At 37.5% G+C, this 14,060-nt stretch overlaps 1 long non-coding RNA gene across 1 annotated transcript; it reads right to left on the bottom strand.

Moving 5' to 3' along the window:
* Positions 1–6,854: 6,854 nt before the first annotated feature.
* On the bottom strand, positions 6,855–13,230 carry LOC145691695 (uncharacterized). The gene is made up of 3 exons (XR_014132499.1): positions 12,861–13,230; positions 8,417–8,543; positions 6,855–7,104 (listed from the first exon to the last, which is right to left on the bottom strand). It is a non-coding gene; the product is annotated as an uncharacterized LOC145691695 (long non-coding RNA).
* Between the last annotated feature and the right edge of the window lie 830 nt (positions 13,231–14,060).

Below are 14,060 nucleotides of genomic sequence, written 5' to 3'. Positions count from 1 at the left end.
ATTTTTGCAATTGGTGCACATTACATTAAAACAAAATAACCTCCAGTAAATATTCCATTAATAAAAACAAAGTTTTGCATGAACCTCTGATTTGTGAGATGCATTGAATGTTGTCACCTGCAAAAATTACGGCATGGACATATCACCTTTGTCCGTATACCCATCGAAATGAATAACTCTGATATAGACGATCACCCAATCAGGATGTCCGAAACAATTTTCAAACACCCCTAAAATGGCTACTATGTGATTGCTTATATAACTTACATTTACTCTGGTAAGGTATTTCTTGAGTCAATAAAAGGGAGTTCTGTAACAGAGGACACGCTGAAGATTAAAATTCTTCTCCTTCAGAAAGCAAGAAGTACATATGACGTATACGTATTTAATATTTCCATATTTCAGCATAATATTCACCTCAAATTTAAGAAACAACGAGCGTCAACGGGGTGTGTACACGCTATATTTTTTGAAAGTGGTCTAGCGTATACCTACCAAAAATTGTAACATTACATCAGAGAATCAGCAATATTATTGTGAATGGGTGGCTAAGGCGCAGCGACGTAACTAGGCTAGTTGTGAATGGATGGCTAAGGCGCAGCGACGTACCTAGGCTAGTTGTAAATGGATGGCTAAGGCGCAGCGATGTACCTAGGCTAGTTGTGAATCGATGGCTAAGGCGCAGCGACGTAACTAGGCTAGTTGTGAATGGATGGCTAAGGCGCAGCGACGTAACTAGGCTAGTTGTGAATGGATGGCTAAGGCGCAGCCACGTAACTAGGCTAATTGTCGCCCAGGCCAAGCACTCGCCTTAGCGTCTTACCACCCGCGATCGGTAAACCAAAATATTAATGTATCAGGTGTATTATTCAAGTAACAGCAGTCCACATTATTACTGTAAAAAGCACAATCATATGTTGTAGCTATCTTGGTAGTAGAACCTCTTAGATTTTACTCACGTTTTGATATATGCTCATAAACGAACCATTCTGAAGTGAGTAACTTTCTATTTTCCTTTTAAGATGTCGATGGAGTATTGTGAATTTTCATTAATCCCGTATATCATTTAACAGATATTTTAGAACATCTCCGGAAGAAAGAAAAAAAACAAATTTAACTGTTTAATTGCTACTTCTTTTTAAATTTAAAAGATAACTTATTGTAGTAACATAAATCGTCTAAAAGTTCCCACTTGTCAAAGAATAAGTTGTAAAATCGTAGTGTCAAATATTTACATTACACAGGCCTACAGAAAAAAAAAATTTTTCTTGGTGCCTAAAATTTTAGAGCTGATTTTAACTATGTGTGGGGCGCTGAATCCAATAATGTAAGCAGTTTTTTTCTATCAGCTCTACTTTGGTAGATACAGGCTACTGTACCAGTAGTGTTATTTACGTTACAATGTATGTGGAAGAAATATTACAATCCAAAATAAATATGTAAATTATAAATGATGTAACCACTATTTCTGCATGCTTCTTGCAATAGTATACAAAATAAGCAAAAGAAATACAAATATTCTCGTAATAACAAGTTTGAATATGATCTTATAAACTCTGCAACTCAAATAAATCCTACTGTGCTCTATAGAGATTTCTATTTGGAAGAACGGCGCTCTTTTCTCATTAGTGCTGCTATCTATCGGTACTAAACGGAAACTAGTCATATAGTAGTTCCAGGAACGTCCACTAGATTGCATTGGTATTCTACTTGGCTAGTGGATCGTAGTTGTTGTCTTGCAGGTGGAGTGACATGTTGGAACATGTGAGTTTTGTTCTGAAATCATAACTTGTATCGCGTATACTAAGGCTTTATATTTAACATCCGTGTTAGTGGCCTGAACATAAAATGAGTTCAAGTCGAAGAAGTTGTGTTAACCATCCTGATGTGTTTTGCTACATGTGTGGTGAGTACACATTTAAAGACAATAGAAAACATATCAGTGACTGTAAAAAAAAGCATATCATGCATATTTTGGTGTACGCCTAGGGGACCAAGATAAAACGTGGGCTCCACATATTGTGTGTAAAATGTGTACTGAACACTTGCGACAGTGGACAACTGGAAAAAGAAAAAGTCTTAAGTTTGGTGTTCCAATGGTTTGGAGGGAACCCACAAACCATGTTGATGACTGTTATTTCTGCCTGGTAAATGTTACGGGTATGAATAGAAATAACCGGAACAAGTGGACATATCCTGATCTGCCTTCAGCAAGACGTCCAGTTGTTCATTCCGATGAAATACCAATCCCAACGTTTCACCACTTGCCAGAGCTTTATGAGACTGAAAACGAACGTAGTGAACATTCTTGTGACATGGATGATGGAAGTGACAGTGATTATGAGGGAATGTCAACAATTCCTCAACAGTTTAATCAAGATGAGCTAAATGATCTAGTTAGGGACCTTAATCTTTCAAAAGAATCGTCTGAATTACTTGCTTCCAGATTGAAGGAGAAAAACGTACTAGAACAAGGAACTAAAATCACATTCTACCGAACAAGGGAAAAGGAGTTTTTACCATTTTTCACTGAAGACACAAATCTCGTATTCTGTCACGATGTTAGAGGTCTCCTAGAACACATGGGTCTTCCAGAATACAATCCAGATGATTGTCGCCTGTTTATTGATAGCTCCAAGCGAAGTTTAAAATGCGTCCTTCTACACAATGGCAATAAATATGGCTCAATTCCAATCGCTCATTCAACACGACTGAAAGAAGAATATGAAGCAATTGCTTTGGTTATGGAAAAAATTAAATATCAGGACCATCAGTGGGTGATTTGTGTGGATTTAAAGATGGTGAACTTTCTTCTTGGACAGCAAAGTGGCTACACAAAATATCCTTGTTTTCTATGTCTGTGGGATAGCAGAGACAAAGCAAACCATTGGTCAAAAAAAGAGTGGCCGCAGAGAGACGACATGGTTGTTGGTAAGAAAAATATTATTAACATGCCTATTGTTGAGTGTGACAAAATCATTTTGCCACCTCTACATCTCAAGCTCGGTTTGATGAAGCAGTTTGTAAAGGCGCTAAATAAGGATGGGCCGTGCTTTGCTTACGTGGGAAACAAGCTACCTCAGATCAGCACAGAAAAATTAAAAGCTGGAATATTTGATGGTCCCCAAATAAGACAACTCATGAAAGATCCGGCTTTCGTGGAGTCCATGAATGAGACTGAACGTAGAGCTTGGACCTCATTTGTAGAAGTTATCAAGAATTTCCTTGGCAATAATAAAGCTGATAACTATGTTGAGCTAGTGAACCAGATGCTTAATGCATTCCAAAAACTTGGATGTAATATGAGTATCAAAATTCATTACCTGCACAGCCATTTGGACCGTTTCCCAGACAACGTAGGCAGTCTGAGTGAAGAACAAGGTGAAAGATTTCACCAAGATATTAAAACAATGGAGGACCGCTACCAAGGAAGATGGGATGCCCATATGATGGCAGATTACTGCTGGAACCTAAAAAGAGACTGTGCAAAGAAACATTCAAGGATGTCACGAAAACGAAGCTTCCGAAGTGTTGAATAGATCGTTTTGAACAAATTATTTGATTTTTTATTCATAAAAACTATTATAAAATGTAGTTACAGAGTTATTATGTACTTGATGTTTGTGTTTATATGGTTTTCATTATTTTCAAAGTGTTCCAAATAACAGATTTAAATGTCATAGTTTTCTTTTCACTTACAGTAAAACAGCACCTATGCAATTTTCAACGTTGTAGCAGGTCAGTCTTGCAATTCCTATATCTCAAAAACTAAAGCTGTTAGGGGAAAACTAACGCCATATTTGGATTCAGCGTCCCAATTCTACTTCAAATCAGCTAAGAAACACCCGGCACCAAAACCACTGTAAGCCAGTGTAATGTATTGTCAAACGAAAATAACTGTACATCCCAAGCGGCACACCGACGTCGAAAAGACGTGTTTTTTTTGGTGTAAAACACCGTAAAATACACCGAACATGACGTGATTTACACGTCTTTTCCCACGTGGAAATGTCCGGGAATATGACGTGATTTTTACGACGTCTTTTACACGTCATAGAATATGACGTGATTTTTATGACGTCTTTTACACGTCATAGAAATGACGTGTAAATCACGTCTTTTTTACGTGATTTCCACGTGTAAATCACGTCTTTTTTACACCCTTCATGTGAATTGGGGGGGCGTTCTTGAAATGAGGCGGCGAGAAGCAAAGGGGTGTAAGTGATATTTGCAATAAAGTATGGATGTCTCAAAAATGGATTCTGCACAGCTAAATATACAAACTGGATGGTGAAGCTCGTCGCAGTCCAATAGAAAGTCTACCCATGAATGCTCTACGCCGAACTTCATTATGCAGTTTGTATATTTTGCAATGCAGAATCCATTTTAGATACATACATACTCTATTGAAAATGTCACTTACACCCCTTTGCTTCTCGCTACCTCAAATGTCATGGAAGTCTGACAGGATTGTTCAGTTCCAAATGTCAAAACCATTAGAAATTGATGTGCATCCGCAGTTTTGATATTAGGAATTTCAATCCATGTACTACCTCGATTATTCGCCACACTTTTGAGGCTATTTACCAGCCCCTATTCAACCGTTTTGCACCAAAGTTAGGGGTTAGGCTACTAGGGCTACCTAGTTCTGGCCCTGTAAATTTTGAAATAGATCGGTTGAATAGTGGTTGAAACAAATAACCCTGAAACTGTGTCGAATAATCGAGATCCTACTATACATAGATTGAGATTCCTAATGTCAACACTGGATACACATCAATTTATGATTATTTTGACATATGAAACTGAATAATAATAATAATAATAATAATAATAATAATAATAATAATAATAATAATAATAATAATAATAATAATAATAATATCTACTCTAAAACACACAGCTTACAACACTTTTTTTTTAAAAAATGATAAAAAAGAAAAAATCATACTTTTTCTATTTTCTTAACTGCGTTTTTTTTTCTTGACAGTTCTGAACTGATCTCTGGCCGCAATACTTTTCTTGGGTAAAAAAAAAGTCTACGAATACAACTGGACAACGATTATTATAAGTAAAAACAATAATGAAAATAAATTTATCCTTGTGGCTGCTGCTTGATTTTTCACCATTGTGTTGTAATTTGCATAATAATTTACAAGCTCCTATACCAGATAAGTAAGACCACTGGGTTATTGTAATAAATAACAGATCAGGATAGACCCTAAGAACCCTAGATCTTGCCACAGCGAAATACATCACCACCCTCTCTCGGAAGCACACATTGGAGAACGTCAAAGTATTGTGGTCTATTTGATTGGTCTGTACCAAGAATTTGGAAATTTCGCTTCTCCGAATGTTCGTATTATCTATGGATTGGGGATTTCCATATCCAATTAACCACCTCTAGTGTTGTTGATTTATATTTTTTTAGTATTTGGATACTAGCCTATTGAAGAGTATATATTCGCCTTAATGTGTGATATATTTATCTACACATTAAGAAACGAATATACAATAGCTGTCGAGGAATAATTATATACCTAATGCAACAGGAAAGAAACGGCAGCGCTTGCTCCACGAAAGGATAAATTTAAAGCCATACATTAAAAAGAAAACCGAGACGCATTGAATCGACTTGAAAAACATTAAAAAAAAGCCCTCGAATGTAAGACTCACCCTTGGCGAAAAAAAAAAGCCCTACATAACTTTTAAGAATGAGAAAAGACGAATAAACATGGTAAAAACAAAGAATGAAATGGAAAAATAAAGGAACATTGTACTTACAGTCCTAAGAAAATGAAATGAAATGAAATCTTTGAGTTTTACGTCCCACGCTTATACCGGTTAGGCTAAAGGAGACGGTGATAATGAGAAATGAATGAAATGGTGGAATGAAGAAAGTGGGAGGAAACGGGAGAACCCCGAGAAAACCCACGCACACGGTGTTTGTCCACTACGTGGACAAAGTTCACTTGGCGGGGGCTGGGATCGAACCCGGAACCCCAAGCACCAGAGGTGAACGCTCTACCACTGAGCCACCGCGGCCCTTAGTACTAAGAAGAATCCACTCATTTCGTCACTGGAATTTATTCATGTGTATTTACTAGTACCTTCTTCTTAATGAAATTACGGTACAACACGTGCTTCCATAAATTTTATAGCTATCCATTATTACGCTAGTATGCGCACACATACACACAAACACAACCACCCACATCCAACACACACTCACATACACAAGAACAATGGGTTTTATTGACAGTGCAAAATTTAGGACTAAACTTTTATAACTCCAATTTAAGACACCTTTATTTTGGAGGTGAAAAATCGAAAAAGAAAGTACATCTTAAAATTAATTAACCTCTGAGGGATGAAAGCGAAAACACACAACCATTAATTTGAATTCTACATTTATTAGTTATATGTACAATGTGCACGTTTTGTCGTATAAAATAATATTCATGCTATTTGTAATGCAACAAGAAACACTGATTGTCTTTATTATTTGTAATACAAACAAGAAATATGTAGACAATGCAAATCTGTTGGTTATAATCTAAAACTTACAGAGATCTTTTAATAATATAAAATAAAAAGAATCAAATTTTTCTATAAATTTCGTATGAAGGAAAACACCTTTCATAGTTACTGAAAGTACAGAAATGCAGCATCATATCAAAAAAACCTCACGTGCTTAAGTAGGTTAAAAATGGGGACTGCGGTAAGTATCCCACTTCTTTATCTATTATACCAGTAGCAGTTTCTTCCATCTTTTAGTTTTCGAAAAAGATGCCTTTACATTGATTTCCAAACAAAGCGAGGAGGAACAGGTCAACATGTTTAAAGCATGCCGAATCCTTTTCATCCTCAAACAACAAGGCAGATGGAAGTGAATATCTTTCTACTAACATTTTGAAGATTTGTGGCATTTGTTCATTTGAAGATCTTTATTTTTACTCACGAATGATAAGTGTCTTTAAGGCTAGTTTGCACAATGTGAACTTTGCTCTTTTTTCCGCGGGAGTTAAATTCCATCGCCAGCTCTTTGGAAACCAAGCATCAGAGAAAGGTCCCTTTTCCTCCCAACGATGACAGATAGGAACACTGAAACAGAAAAAAAAATCATGAACAATCATAGTGCAATTTTTCAGGTGGGGAGAAAATTTTAAAAAATAATTACAATACGTCATGTGTAACTACAATCAATACGCAATAAAACGATTAGTTACTGCACTCGCTTGCATGAAGTCCCACTTTTAACGGCCTTCCAAACAGCGAAATTAAACTACCATTAATTTTAGTTATTCTGTAATAGCTTAACTTTTGATTTGATTGCAGCTGTTAACTCTGATTGTTCAGGAGGATCAAACAAGTTGGGGGATATAAGACTTTGTATATACAGATACATGACAAATAATTCTGAAACACTCATAGAAGGCTACATTACGTATGTGCTCACAATATAAAATGCCACTCCAAGACCAACTTTAGGATGTGAGCTAAAAGTGACGATCAAGTATATTGATACGATATTGATACAAACAAAATGGTGTATAACTTATGTATTCCGAAAAGTAAAAAAATTGTGAGCAAACGCCCCCTCACTTGTTACTGGAGTATTTTTAAAAAATAAGACTTCTAGAACCAGAATTCTGTGACAAGCAGTAGGGTGAAAATCGTCACATTATTTGTTCTGAGCAGGGTTAGAAGTTGCGGGGCAGGGTTAGAATAATAATAATAATAATAATAATAATAATAATAATAATAATAATAATAATAATAAAACTTCTCTTTGGTGAAAATTATATTTTACCCCTCTGTTGAGAAAAATATTTTCGGGAGGAGTACTTTTATCCATTCAAAAAAAAAAAAAAGCGCGAACACTATAACATGTGATACATTCCATATTAAAGCTTTGCTTATATATAAATACTCAAGTCAAATAAAATAATTGCTGAAGGAATAAAAATTAATAAACAGGGAAACCTTTAAAAATCTAAAATAATAAATAAATAAATAGAGTGTATCTGAAGAAGACAAGGGTAGTTGCTGAAACAGTTACATTTAAATAAAATTGGCGCAGCTGTGGCTCGGTGATAGAGCGTTCACCTCTGGTGCTTGGGCCAAGTGATTCGATCCCAGCTCACTTCAAGCGGCTTTTCTTGGAGTTCTCCAATTTTTTCCCACATTCTTCATTTCACCATTTAATTCACTTCTCATCATCACCGACTCCCTTAGCCTCAGTGCCTGATCGTGGAACGTTAAATTGAATATTTCATTTATATAAAAGTATTGCCTTGTTCAACAATTATTTTATTTTAGTTAAGTATTAATAAAATATTACTACTTTCTTTCTTTTCTTCTTACTCGGCATTTTCTTACATGGGTATTATAAAATAACATGTCAAAAACTCACCTGTCGCAACTTTGGTATGTATGTCATCCTCCACAGTGATATTTCTAGAGCAGCTCGACGAGCAGAAAGGGGTCAGGTGGTCTGCTGTTGATCAATTCATCATTTGCAGGAGCATTGGCCACACGCTCTGGAAAGTGGGAGTACATACAAGGCTTATTTTGGCAAATAACATGTATTTACACCTAGGCTTATTACAACGACTAAATACATTTAACATGAAATGAAGCAGTTTAATTTTATGTAAACAGTAAAGTGGGTTTTTACTACATTTTGTATTAAAAAAAAAAAACCGAGCTTATAGAAAGAAAAATGAGTTGGCAGGAAAATATCAGCCATAAATTTCACATGCTTTCTGTTCTGGATATTTTCAGCGTAAAGGACGGTGTGAAGAAGAGTCCGAAATCGTCCCAACCTCGATGCAGGAATGGCCACTTTTTAAATGGAAAGATACGTAAAATAAATATTGACAAACTTGTGGACAGATAGATTTTATGGATTATTGTCTGCCCGTTGTTAACAAGAAGCAGGGATCGGAAAATCTTTGAGTTTTACGTCCCACGTTATGCCGATTAGGCTAAAGGAGACGGTGATGATGAGTAATGGATGAAATGGTGGAATGAAGAAAGTAGGAGGGAACGGGAGAACCCCGAGAAAACCCACGCACACGGTGTTTGTCCACCACAAAGTTCACTTGGCGGGGGCTGGGATTGAACCCGGGACCCCAAGCACCAGAGGTGAACGCTCTACTACTGAGCCACCGCGGCCCCATAAGAAGCAGGGATCGGTTTTGAGAACGGAGTGAGAGCGTAAAATATCGCATCTTGAACACAAAGAACACAAATGACTACCTGCGTTTTCGAACGCGGACATTTTCTGACCAAAAACATCAAGGCAAGTAATTTCTTGCTATGTATTGCTTCATTTAAATTCTGCAACGTGAAAAAAAAAGTTTTTATCTTACATTTATAATACAAGCTTGAAAAAATCAAGAGCTCCAATTCTGGGGTAGGTTTTATTTAAAAAAAAAATAAAAAATATCCTACTCTGGGAGGGGCAGTCGTCACCTCTGGATCCGCTTCTGTTGTGTACACACCTTCCTTTTGGTGGCAGCAGATATGTAAGCCCCGAAGCAATGAGTTTTTTTTTTTTTTTTTTTTTTTACTGATGGGGCTGCAGTGCCTCAGTGGTAGAGCGTTCACTTCTAGTGCGTGGGGTCCCTGGTTTGATCCCAGCTCGTGCCAAGTGGGCTTTGTGGTGGACAAACACCATGTGCCTGAGTTTTCTCGGCACTCTCCCGTTTCCGCCCACTTTCTTCATACCACCATTTTTCACATTTCATTATCACCGTCTTCCTTAGGCTCGGTGCCTTTCCTGGGGCGTGAAATTTAATATTTAATTTCATTTCTTTTTAATGATGAGGAATTGGTGTTCCACCTGAAAGCAGGTTTTTGACCCAAAGAGACTTCCGTTGTTAATGTGCGCATAAAAATTAGGAGGATATTCCCTATGTCAAGAGCTCTCTTAAACACATCTGACTGGAACCAGCACCAGCCCCCAACCACGGTCCCTTAATAAGACATTTGGTTTCCTTTGAATCGTTTCACGATTAGCAGTGGAAATCATAATAATATAGTCATGTAGAGGATACTCAATTGAGCTGGAATATATTTTTTTGAACTTCAGTGGCAACATTGATAAGTATCCATCATCACATGCTGGCACTGGAGTAAGTACTGTAATCTAAAATGCGAGGGAGCTGTCTACTCAATTAATGAACAAAATATTCGAACAGTCAAAAACCCGTTACATTATGATTTCCACACCGAATTCTGTAGCACAGTTACGGTAGCCAAGTGTCTTGTGAGGGTGTGTAGTGCAGCAGGGCGATGGTTGCAGTTTGAGAGTGCTCTCAACTCAAGGTGACCAGACGTCCCGTTTTGGCCGGGACAGTCCCTTATTTTCAACCGTTGTCCCGTTTCTTTCAGATTCTCAAACGGGAAGCCTAAATGTCCCGTTTTTAAGCAAACATGACCCAGGTGTCCCGTAATTATTATTCAAAATATAAATAGCCAATGCTAATTCTACACTCTTCCGTACCAATACTTACTGGGAAGGTTCAACCGTGCCTAGAACTTCTGAATATTTAAATGAGAATTGAGTGTTCTGTGGTTCAAGTGGAAATTGAGTGGGAATTTTGAGTGTTGAAGTAGTTAAAAGTATTGTTGGGTAATACTTAAGTTAGAAACGCTGTGTTATCATTCTTACTTTGTATTTTGTAAATTGAAAACACTGCTGAGTCCCAAAATGCAATGTGGAAGTCACCCCACCCCCCGTCGCCGATTCGTATGCGTCCCGTTTCTGAAAGTAAAAGTTCTGGTCACCTTGTCTCAACTGGGGTAATATCCTCCCACTGATTATGCACATATACAATGGGGGCACTACTTTAGCAAACGAGTCTACCAAATATTCATCTATTTTGTGGATTTTTTCACTAGATTTAAGACAGTAGTGCTACAAAAGGTTAAACAAAACATAACTGAGTGAGCGAAGGGGTTAGAACTTCCATAGGGCTCGTTGTTTCTAACTTTGAAGTCATACACGATTGGCATTGCAACAATTGCCGAGGGTCATTTCCCAAAGAGGTTCACTCGAGCAGTCGGTTCTACCTAACAGAAAATTCATAGGTAACATACGATGTGAAACATATTTTTGTGAAGGAATAAAAGTGTGAATGTCAGTAATTAATGTCAGTACACAGCAAATTGAAATGAATTTTGGGCATTATTCGAGCAGACGGTTCTACCAAATTTTGACATATTTCTTACAGTTTCATATCAGGTTAGAACAATGCATTTCTTTTAGCAGAGCATGAACTAAATCAGAAGCTCCATTAGTGCTTGCAGATTGACTTCAGGCCTCAGTACAAATACAGCGTGGACGTAAAGCGTAACAATTTCAGTGAATAAAACACGAACCAATTTATTTCAGCTCCCCACTAAAAAGCAGGGGTAGGAGCACAGCAACAGGGTCCGAACGGCAGCGACGGGATGCGTCCGTAGGGAGCAGGCGCGTCAGCGACGGGGAATATACGTCTAAACGAGAATAGTGGAAGACCACACTTACATATGCAATACTTTCACTGATCACTTAAAATTCATTTCAATATGCTGTACACTGACAGTAATTAAAAATACTTATATTCACACTCTCATTCCTTCACGAAAAATGTTTCTTATAATATTTTACCTATAAATTTTATATTTGGTAGGACTGTCTGCTCGAGTGAAGCCGCATTTTGAGTGATAGTGAAATCATTGTAAGCGTAAGTGTGCTTTTCCATTATCCTTCTTTACGCGCATAGTCCCCGTCGCTGACGTGCCTGTTCCCTACGAACGCACCCCCTCGTTGCCGCTCGGGCCCTCTTGCTGTGCTCCTGCACTGATTCCAATAGAATGCATTTGTGCTTTTTAGTGGGCACCTAGCAAAAGTTATTTCGTGTTTTATGCACTGTACTTAATATGCTACGCGTCGGGAACGTTCTAGAACACAAGTCCCCCCCCATATAGGTTAACAGCTAGATTGGTTCTTTTCTGTACCAAAGTTTAACATTTAATTCACATAGTATTGTTGAGCGAGCGTCAGCGAGTGAAGGCGGGTTAGAGCCCCGCACGGCACGTTGTTTTCTGTCTTTGTTACAATTAAGTGGGAAGGGGTACCTGTGTTCTAGAACCTTGCCCCATGCGTCTACTCTAAATTTACACTAACCCCCGTGAAGTCAATCTGCAAGTAGTAATGGAGCTTCTCATTTAGTGCATATTCTGCTATAGAAAATACAATGCTCTAACCTAACGTGAAAATGTAAGAAATGTATTAAAATTTAGTAGAACCGTCTGTTCCAGTAATGCCTCCAAAAGCATACACTTACTGTCATCTCGTTGTTTGCTTGTATTTATCAGTCTTTCGCCTTGGCAAATAGTACCACAATGCGTGCAGCTTTTATTATACGGATTCATAGTATAAGTAGTAGTAGTAGGGACGGGTTAGAAGCCCCGCGGAAGTTGGTTGGTCCTGTTCTCGACATGAAATAGGCAAATTAAAGACTTGTCCAATTTTTTCCGTATATTTTACAATCTACGGATCTGTATAATAAAACTGCACCACAGAATGACATACTTTCCCATGCATACTCACTCCCATATACGGTTTATTGAGAATAAAAACACATACATTATCATTTTACTACCTTCACTATTAACATTTTATATAGTATTCTACCTAAAATATTTAATTTGATACAGGCGTCTGCAAATGTTAACCTAATGTAGGTATCCTCGTTCTTTCTACGGTATTTTAATACACTGTAATAAGAAACCGTAGAATACTCAATCTGCTGAATTTTACACAGAATGCACCTAGATAGGAATAGGATAGGAATTATACTTACTTGTCTTAAAGCTGACCTTTATCACAGATGACTTTAACAAAACACATTATTTATATTCACAAACAATACCATCAAAACACGATTCCGCAAATGGCTCACGATTCCCAGCATGCACTGCTCAAACTGCAGTTACAGTACGGGGAACGTCCGCGCTTTTTAGCACCTAAAAAAGACGTCTATTTTTGGTGATGTCCGACACGTGATTCTTTGTACCATTCTGGCACGTGATAAACACGTACAATTTAGGTCATGTTTGACACGTCATTTTTGTTACCATTTTGGTACGTGATAAAGACGTTCCAAATTTTCAAAAGACGTCATTTTGAATTCGAACCCCAAAAAAAGACGTGTTTATGACGTGACTGTGCTACTTGGGATGCGAAGGTTTAGAAACTAGACACAAATTTGCAGCAAGTAAACTCAAAGATGTGTTAAAACTCTTTTAGGATTGAGGACATGGGGTATTAGAGCTAATTTGATTAGACTTTCACTCAATCAGCTATTGCATCAAGAGTATTTACTCCGGGATCATGGTTTGACTCTTCATTTTCGTCGAAACGAGGCAGGTGTCCAACTGTATCACACAATTTTCCCTATTAGGTTCCTGAGTCGGGAAACTCCCGCCCAAAATTAGAAAAAGGGATTTAAAAAAATAATATCCCCGATTGTCGCGAATTTCTCTCCTCAGGTACATGGCACAGATAATCGAATTGTACCAAAAACGTTTGCTTTTTTTGTGAAGAGAATGAAGTATGAAGGATGATCCTAGGAGAAATAGTCTTCATGCTCTAGCCCTTTTTGATGCGCTACCATTTTTCCCTTACCAATTATTGATACCACTCATTTTAGCTTTGGGACTTCTTGCATACAATAAAAGACAAATTCTGATCAAAACATATGTTATCTAAAAAAAAATAAAGCGTTACAGTTTCGGCAAACATACTTTCGGCAAATATATAGAATTCAATGCAAAGAATGTGTTATGAGTTATATAGGAGAAACAGAAAGAGATTAGAAGACAGGATTAAACAGCTCAAGGATGACATTAGATTTAGGAGGAATAGTAATGCTAGATATAAACATGTGAAGGAGACAGGATATGAAACAGACTGGGAAGGCGTAGAGAAGCGGAAAAGAGAGAGAAGAAGCATTGTAGGAAAATGGAAAGAGGCAGAATGGATACGAAAGGAAGAAAGCGAG

This window comes from Thermobia domestica, chromosome 8, assembly GCF_964235325.1.
Source record: "Thermobia domestica chromosome 8, izTheDome1.hap1.1, whole genome shotgun sequence".
In the NCBI taxonomy this organism is placed as follows: domain Eukaryota; kingdom Metazoa; phylum Arthropoda; class Insecta; order Zygentoma; family Lepismatidae; genus Thermobia; species Thermobia domestica.
Note: the sequence above shows the minus strand (reverse complement) of the source record. Positions and strands in the feature narration are given on the sequence as shown.